Source organism: Triturus cristatus, chromosome 2_1 (genome assembly GCF_964204655.1).
Source record: "Triturus cristatus chromosome 2_1, aTriCri1.1, whole genome shotgun sequence".
Classification (NCBI taxonomy): domain Eukaryota; kingdom Metazoa; phylum Chordata; class Amphibia; order Caudata; family Salamandridae; genus Triturus; species Triturus cristatus.
Window position 1 is genome coordinate 94,743,275 of NC_140581.1, and position 9,350 is coordinate 94,752,624.

Genomic DNA, 9,350 nt, shown 5'->3' on the forward strand with positions numbered 1-9,350 from the left:
CCACGACCAACAGGATATCAGGAGCGCGGTCGCGCAGGATGTTGCGCGTAATTCTGGACTTTAGATTTGTTTCCGGACCTTTGCGGAGAGCGAAGGAGGAAGAAAACGGAGCGCCGTCAGGTGATACGACGTCGGACCTTGGACGCCGGGGAGTACTCGAGAGCAGCCCAACAAACGGCAAGAACGTGAGTACGCAGCGGGAAAGACGCTGCGGGACCAAGCTTCTCGCCGTGTGCATTACCTATCGAGAGACAGATCGGTGAGTTGCGGGGCAGCTCTTTTTGGGACACATTTCCACATTTGGACAAGAGCGGGAGCCACTGCTGGGTGTTTGGAATATTGAGGTGTGGGGGTGCGGAAATGAGGGAGCAACACCGGTGACGGAACCGGGTGTGCTCCGGAGAGCGCTGCTTATACTTACAACGGAACAAAGAGATACGAAGGGGAGAGCCCCAGACGTGCTTTATTTACTTTGTGGGGAAACTACCCCAGACTCAGGTGCAGGCTACAAGCCAACCTCGGATATAATTGTGTGTTCAGAAAAAGGAGGGGAATAGGAGGAGGATTTACCTCGAGACAAAGGGGGAACAGTGCCTAGAGAGCTTCCTTATCTCTAGTGGAAACTTTATGCTTTGGTTCTTGTTCGAGACAGTTCTGTGCTTGCAGGGAGACACAGAAGGAGGTCCTTCACCCCCAAACAAGCCGTCTATAAGTTCTGGTATGAAAGATGCGGGCTGGCAAGCGCAGCGTGTAACTTGGTGAAGTTAGAGGATGTTATAATATCTGTCTTCTTTGCTTGATAGGCTGGACCTGGGTAGTTGGTGAGCCGGCTTTGGTCCGGGGTCGAGGCCTTTTGGTTGCTCCAGGTACCTATGATTCCTAGTGAGACCATACTGAGAGTAGTGGTGATTATTGTATTTCAACCCTGTCTGTTTTGTTGTTGCAGGTCCTTTTTTCCACTGCTGTCCCTTCCCTTGCCTTTCCCCCGCCTGATCTTTCACACACCCAGTTCCCTTCAGTGGTTGGGTGTTGGTTATATCTGGAGGTGGACCTGTTTTCTGCAGCAAGCGAATCCTGCGAAGCTGGGCTTGACAGTGGCACCTGAGCATCCGGACATCACGCTGGCCAGCAAAGCGGGTGACACTGTATCTCAGGTACCAGCCCATTGCCTGAGTGCCCACCTCACCAATCCGACCCGGTCTACACCCAAATAATAAGACAGGTTTTGCCAAATGTATTCATATGCGTCGCAAGCATGACTCCTAGCCAGCGCACTGCATAGGAGGTGGGCCTCACCCGCAAATGTCTGCTGGTGTGCATGCTTAGTTTTGATGGGGTACGACACTCAGGGTTCAAGACGGGCCCAGAGGTACATCGAGAGTAGACCAATGAGACCGCACAGCTGCGGGGGCTTTGTGTCACGTTAAGAAAGGGATAGGCTAGTAACCTATCACATGCATTTCAGGAGTATTGTAGCTGATGTAAAGCAGTTTCTAGGTATTACAGTCATTGAAAGGCATCATTCCAGAGATGTATGTCCTTATTATAAAGTGTCACTCAAGTGTCACACTTACAGCTCTGAGATGTCGCACATAAGTGACGTCAAGGCGTTGAAATGTCTCACATGAGCGCACCGAGATCTTGTCAGCTACGGATCATGTGCCCTCCAGGTTGAGCTCCCGTGTACCTGGAGCCCCCCATTTAGTCGCTTCTTGAGAAAACAATCAGCCATGAAAAGGGATAATTTCATTACACGAAAATGAGCCCATAATTGCTCATTACAGTAATCATTGCTGAAAATGGTGCTCTCGAGTTTATCAGGAGGTGATATAGAAGTTGAAAACTTTCTAGGTTATTCGAGGCAATCTATCTCCTATGACGCCTTTCAAAATGCGTCAAGCACATTTCTGTTTTTACATATATGACTCGGGTAGGGCTCTTCGCCTTCTTCTCTGAGTAGGACCGGTGTACCAGACCTTTGAAGAAACTTTTCTGATTGCAGACGTTTCCCTGACCAGCTCTTCTCCCAATGAAAACACGGTGGCGATATAGAGGCAACTTCAAATCATGCATCAGCGGAAGTGACGCCACGCGCCTTTTGCCTTGGAAGACAACCTAATGTTCTTTTTCAGAAATTTCTTTTTTACTGAAAACTTGAGCAGAACTATGAGGCTGAGGGCCTAGTCTAGATCTTGACAGACGCATTACTCCCCGTCACAAAGGTGACGGATATGCCGTCCGCCAAAATGTAAATCTCATTATATCCTTTTGAATTTATATTTTGACGGTTGGGGTATCCGCAGCAACCCGTCCGCCAAGATCTAAATCAAGCCTTGAGTCTGTGGGGCCAGCGATAAGGCAGTTTTGCTGAATTTAAATGCTTCACAGTAATGACAATTCGTGCTCGAGCTAACTTTAGGCACACTAGACCTTAGGTTCCATCTTACTGTGACGTTTCATTGTACCGCGTGAACAGACCAGTATCTCCATGTCTCACTAGGATATAAAATAAATGTGTCCCACAGAGACGGACAAAGACTTTCACAAACTGTGCTGAATAAAGTACACACATTTAATGTTAAAATAGCAGTGGCAGGAAGAATCACATCTTATGCAACCTTTCTGTTCCATGTGCAGATGTGGCTTATGAGAAGCTCTGTGCAGTGGAATTGTGTGAACCTTTTCAAAGGTATCTGGGGGCATATCAGCAACGAGACGATAAAAAATTATCGCTGCTTTTGCGTCCGTTTTCGGGCTAAAAGAGGCGATAATTTTATCGCCTAATCAGCAAGGTCACGCTATCGTGTGAAACCTTGCATTAGCGCCTGAATTCTGAACACCCAGCTTTGCATCTCTAATGAGATGCAAAGTGGGCGTTCCTGCCCTGACATGACTGGAGAAATGTCGCTAAGCGACATTTCTCCTATCAGCAAGCCTAATGCTATGAAGCATAGCGTCAGGAAAAGTAGCGATAACCCCTGTTTTCGCTACTTTCCTTACGCCTGCTTCAGGACTGACTTAGCCATGATATCCTATGGAAGGAGGATATCATGGCTAAGTTTGCCTTGCCCTATTAACAAGCTAACGCCAAACTTCGTGAGATTATCGCTGGGTTTCCAGCAATAATCTCACGTTTGGCAGTTAGCACTAGGATTTTTATCGCTTTTGAGATAAGCGTTGCTAATAGCACGCTATCTCAGCGATAAAAATCCACGCTAGCCGGCGATAATTATCCTAGCGCTAAGTGCGCCTAGCGATAATTATCGCCGGTCCTTGATGATATGCCCCTCAGTTGTAAATGCTTCTCTTTGCTGTACTCTGATTGGTTTAGAGTCTGTGAACTATGTACTAGTGTATTGGATGCATGAAATCCTTTGTTTGGAACCGTATAAAAGTGTGATTTTTTGATGTGGAGAAAGACCCTTTCCACCTGCTTTCGAAGGGGTATTTATGCTGGATTTCTCCCCCATCTTATTCTCTGTATTTTGATGACTTGAACTTTACTGAGTTCCTGATTTATTCTGTATTTTAACTGAGCTCTGCACTCTGATTTGTCGGCTCATTGATTTTTACTATATTGAATTAACTGCTGCATGCCTCAAATTCTTTAAACAAATCCTTTAAGGTTGAGACTTCATTGCCTGTCATTCCTATAGAGCTAAATGTGTCCTACATTATGGATATTCGAAATTGCCACCTTTGGTTTCTTAAATTGCGATGAGTTCAGTGGAGAGCACCAAGGTTCGTGCAGGGACCCCCCTCTCCCGGTATCCATCAAGGATAACAATCACAATCAGTGTCAGCCCCACGTCTTCCCCATCTTAAATTCTTAGCAGTGTAGGCAAATGTGTGATAAAATGGTCCTTCCGTGCCTAGATGGTTAACCCTATTCAGATGGTAGGAGTTTAACCTATAGACATGTGCCGGGGCGGCTCAGCAGCACACATCTCTGCTAGGACAGCATGGTGGACTTCAGAATGCCAGGCAGCATCTCAATCACTGAAGGGTGTTATGTAAAATCATGGGGTGCCCCTGCAGAATGTGGGGCCTCAAGGCTCTCACACCTCACAGACCTTAGGCTGAATGGGGCCCCCTTGGAGGGTGGATGGCCCCTGCACCACAGAAACCTAGGCTGCTGAGATCGCAGAAGTGCAGAGGTGGGAACTGAGCTTAACATGAGTAACAGTAGTAATGCTGTCTGTCTTACAGGACACTAGGGTCTAATCATGACTCCACAATGTAATCAGAGCGTATGGACCATTATTAATGAAATCCCAAGAGGGGTTTGAGGGGGGCAGCCGACCAAAGGGAGTTCTCCCCCCAGGCGGTTTGGGAGGGGCAGGGGGGCAGCCCCCCATCCTCCATTTTGTGAGTTAGGCTACAAAAATGTAGCCCAAGAGTAGCCCAACTATAAGGGCTGTGTGCACCCTCTCCCAGCCACCATTTTATGTTTGGTGAGCTGTAATTGGTTTTTCAGGCTTTAAATAGTGGTTAGTTGAGTTGGTAGTGTAGTTCAGGGTGATCTATTACGAGTTAGCTCACCTTGAGATGGAGGATTATAGAGTGCTGGAGGCATTGAGGCTCTTGAGCGAGGCCGGGTGCATGGACCTCGTGATCACGGAGGCCAGGGAGCCAGCGCATCCGACGCGGCAGACATTGGATGGTGTGGCCGCTGCTGTGGCGGCGTGCACATTGCCAAGGCGTCAAAGTCATGGTGGTGAGTGAACGGGGCCGCTCCTATGTCAGGAGAGGAGCCCCGGATGCGGCCGTCACGCCGGGGGCAGGGGAAGGCGGTGAGGCTGGGAGTCCGAGAGGCCTTGCCTGGCCTCCGGGGCAGCCAAGAATGCAGGCTCCGAGCCTGCAGTGAGCGGATAAGGGTGCGGGGGTGGGGCCCAGTGGGGGTAGGCACAGGAAAGGCTTGAGGCGCTTCAATTAGGAGGCCCCGCTCCCGCTGATAGTCGGAAGGGAAACAAGGGTGGGTCTGCATCGAGGAGTGCAGCGCAATGGTAGTTTTTGCCCCAGAGCCAGGGAGTTCTGTCCCGGCTGCCGAGGCCCTCAGTTTGGAAGACCTATTTTCTGAGAGGAGCAGGCAAGGGTATGGGGCCAGGTTTTCAGGCACGGGTGGGAGTATGGGGCGGGCCAGTTCGACCTGCAGGCCGGGAGCCCGAGTCAGAGGCTGCTGCGGGCTGGCTGGCAGCAAGGGTAGTGGGTGAGCAGGCCTGGTGGGAAGGGTCAACTGGGGGCAGCTGGATGGCCCATTATGAGAGCGAGGAGGGGAACCCTTCTTCTGTCGGAGGACAAATTGGATTTAGAGGGAGGACCCAGGCGGTCAGACGGTGGGGCTGGGACAAGGGACAGGTATGATGGGGTGCGGGAGTTAGTTGGAGGGAGGAGGGAGGGAGGGGCCAGTTCAGAGGACTAGATGCCGAGGGAATTGAACCTGGCTGGGGGGAGCCAGGCCTGGGAAGGGATGGACAACTTTACAGCCTGCAATGAAGGGGTGAGGGGCCTGGACAGGGTGGGTCAGCTAGACACTTATCTGGCAAGGGGGCGGTTATTTGTCGAAGGCCGCGCCGTCCGTGGGCCAGGTAAGAGGAGACTTAAGGGGCCCGAGTGTGGGGGGGCCCCAGCGGGAGGGGACCGCCGGGGGAATGGGTCGCGGGTAGGGGCAGGTATCCGTGGTAGCAGCAGCCAGGCTTGAGTGGAGTGGGGAGGAGGATGGGGGCCGCCCCTCAAGATTGGCCAGTAGAGAAAAGGGGGCGGGAAGGTCAGTATGAGGCGGACCATAGTGGGGTTGGGGGCGGCAAGGTAGATATATGGAATAGTTTGAAGGGAACCAGCACATCAGACCAGCCATTTATGTTGCAGGACTAGGAGCAGCACAGCATAGCTGACTCGGCAGGGCTGGGAGCGGCCCCTTGGCACCGAGGCAGAGCAAGGGTGGAGCCTCGAGCGGGGCATCTGGTAACGGCGGGGGAAACCGCCGCGGCCAGCAGACGAAGGCCCAGAAGGACCTCGCTGGCCCCAACAACCAGCGGGTCTCGATGGACCGCCGCGCCGTCAAAGAAAGATATTGAATGGGCAGTGGCGCCTGTGGAGTACCGGCATGTACAGTCGGCTCAACCCCAAGCAGGGGGTAACTGGTCCGGTAGGGCCCGCAGGGAAGAGTTGAAGCAGGAATGGCCCCAGGTTGGAGAGGAAAAGGAATTAGATTACAACGAGGAGAGCCTTGAGGAATGGGAACTGCGGGAGGAGGAGGTCCAGGAACGGTGTGAGGGGGGCAATCTCACTTCTTGGTAGCATGTTACAGGTGGAGAAGCCACAGAAGGAGTGAGGGCGTGCTGAAGGGGTACCGAGGACATCTGAAATAAAAGGGCCACTGGCGAGGCAGACTACAACTGTACGGGCGCCCTCCTTGGAGCCAGGTAAGGCGGATAGGGTGCAGGAGAGACCCAGGATGGTGTCAGTAGGGACAGTGGGGGAGGAGGGCCGGGGGAGAGGAAAACGGGCGCTTAAGGAAAGGAAAATATGTAGTACACATGTGGTGGGGACGAAGGACGTTGAGGACACGAAAAGTACTAAAATAGAGAGCAGAACTAACACAGACAAAGTGACAGGAGAAGGGGACAAGACAGGAGACAAAAAAGATGGCCTGGAGAGTAAAGAATTGTAAATTAAAAAACTCCCTTATATGGGAGTGACGAAACCCCTGGGGGCACACATAATGCTGACTACAAAGGAACGCATATGGAAAGGGGAATATGTAGAAATGCTAAAACTCCTACATAGGGAAGTGAGGTCTAAGGAAGTATCAAAGGAGGAGGAATACGAGCTTCCCAATCGGCATAAACTCCTCTGACAATAGAAAATTGGACGGCTGCGTTTTTGATTTACGCCAGTTTATATTGTGAGAAGTACCTGGAGCGCTGCATAGCATTATTCAAGTACATGGACGTGATCAGAAAGACTCAGATCACAGGGGGTGGATACACATGGGCATGATACAATGAGGAGTTCAGGGCGCGAATGGCGTGGGACCCAGAAGCAAAATGGGGGGAATTAGACACGGATTTGTGGCAACACACCATGAGGGAAGCCAAGGGAGGCAAAACCATATTTACGGCCAGCGGTTTACCAATAGTATATCGGCCCTTTCAGGGGAAAACCACCCAGGAAGGGGTGGGCGGCATGGGAAAGACTCAAGCTGGGACAGGAGGGGCGTGCTGGGACTTTAATAAGGGCCTGTGCATGCAGGACTATTGGAGATTTTGGCACGAGTGCTCCAAATGTGGGGGCCGACACGCATTGATCATCTGCTTTGGGGTCGGACACCAACAGGGAGGACAGCAATAGCATCAGTCAGGGAACAGTACAGCAGGACATCCGCAGCAATTTACAAACACTAGGGGGGGTAAGGGGCCCCAGGGCCGTGGGCCCTAAGGCTCGTACGCCGGTTAAACTCGAGAAGATGGAAGAGGCGCTTTAAGGGTATGAGGATCAGGGAGCAGCACAAGTTTTGAGGGAGGGGGTTCAGATGGGGGTTTCGTTTGGGTTACAAGGGTCCAAGACAGAGAAGATGGGTTGATGATTTGAAATCGGCGACAAAACACAGACAGTTAGTTCGGGACAAATTGCACAAAGAGGTGCAGGAAGGGAGAATAGCAGGGCCTTTCGATGATTGGCCAAGGGAGAACTTGATTGTCTCGCCTATAGGAGTAGTGCCCAAAAAAGAAGCGGGGCAATACAGATTGATACAGCATTTGTCGTGGCCGGAAGGGTATTCGGTTAATGACCTCATTGATGTGGAGGCAGCCTCTGTATCTTATTCATCAGTTGACGTGGCCATGTCACTGGTAGTGACCGCGGGGGCAACTGCACCAATGGTCAAATGTGACATAAAATCGGCTTTTTGGTTGCTTCCAGTCCATCCAGATGATTGGGATCTTCTGGGTATCCATTTTGAAGATAAATGGAACGTGGACAAAGCATTGCCAATAGGTTGCTCTATGTCATGCGGATTGTTTGAGTGCTTCAGCACGTTTTTACACTGGTTATTTACACGGCACACAGGTCATCAACTAGTGATGCATTATCTAGACGATTTCTTCTTTGTAGGTTCACCAGGCTCTATGGAATGCCAGGCAGCGCTGGGCAATTTCCATGAGCTAACAGAGGAACTGGGGGTGCCTTTGGCACCTGAAAAAACAATTGTGCCAAGTACGGCTCTGTCTTTCCTGGGTATAGAAATCGATTTTAGGGCAATGCGTGCTCGCTGGCCAGAAGAGAAAAGACAAAAATGCTGGACTAGTTGAAAAGAATGTTATCAAAAGACAAAGTAAAGGCTAAGGACATACAAGTATTGTTAGGACACCTTAACTTTGCGTGCAGAGTAGTGAGGGCTGGGAGGACTTTTTGCCGAAGGTTGGGATGAATATTGGCAGGGCAACACTTACCTCACCACCATGTGCGCCTTCGGCTGGGGTGAAAGAAGATTTGAAGATGAGGACTGTGGTACTTAGGTCATTTAATGGAGTGCCACTGGCAAGGGAGGAAGACGTGACATGGGACGTGCAAATGTTTTCAGATGCGGCAGGCAGCAAAGGCTTTGGCTTGTTCTGGCAGGGAAGGTGGTGCGCGGAACAGTAGCTGCCACTTTGGAAAGGAGGGGGCAGAAGCATAGCCTTTTTGGAAATGTTGACCCTAGTAGTAGCAATAATGCCTTTGGGGGAGGAGTTAGCTCACAAGAAAGTACTGTTTAGGGTAGAGAACATGGCAGTGGTCGAAATTGTGAATAGACAGCAAGGGACGAGCAAGTACTGAAGTTGCTAAGGGTCTTTTTGTTGGAGTGCCTGAAACATGATATTGCTTTCAGGGCGTTACACATTCCTGTTGTGGACAATGACATAGCTGATGCTTTGTCTCGTTAGCAGTGGGGGAGATTCTGTGGGCTGACCAAGGAGGCAGACAGAACGCCAACGCCAGTGCCCACTCATTTGTGGTACATAGGCAACGTAGGATGCTACAATTGGTGGTAGGCTTGTTGACGGCATCCACTTGGGCTTCATACATGCTGTCATGGAAGGAGTTTTTTAAATCAGGTGCCCAGCGGCGCCGGGAGGTCTGGGCATGGTCAGAGGATGTCATTCAGACCTTTCTGGATCTCATCGATCGGGGTTTATCCAGGGTGACAATCACCGGGATGCTAGCAGGGGTAGCTTTCATGGGCAAACTGCTATGGGGTTATCCTCCCATCAGCGGGGGAACCGGGGACGAGAATACTCGAGGGGTGGGCCAGAGAGAAAGCCGGGGGGCTGCATACCTGGAAACTGCCTTCAGGGTGGACTTTAGCT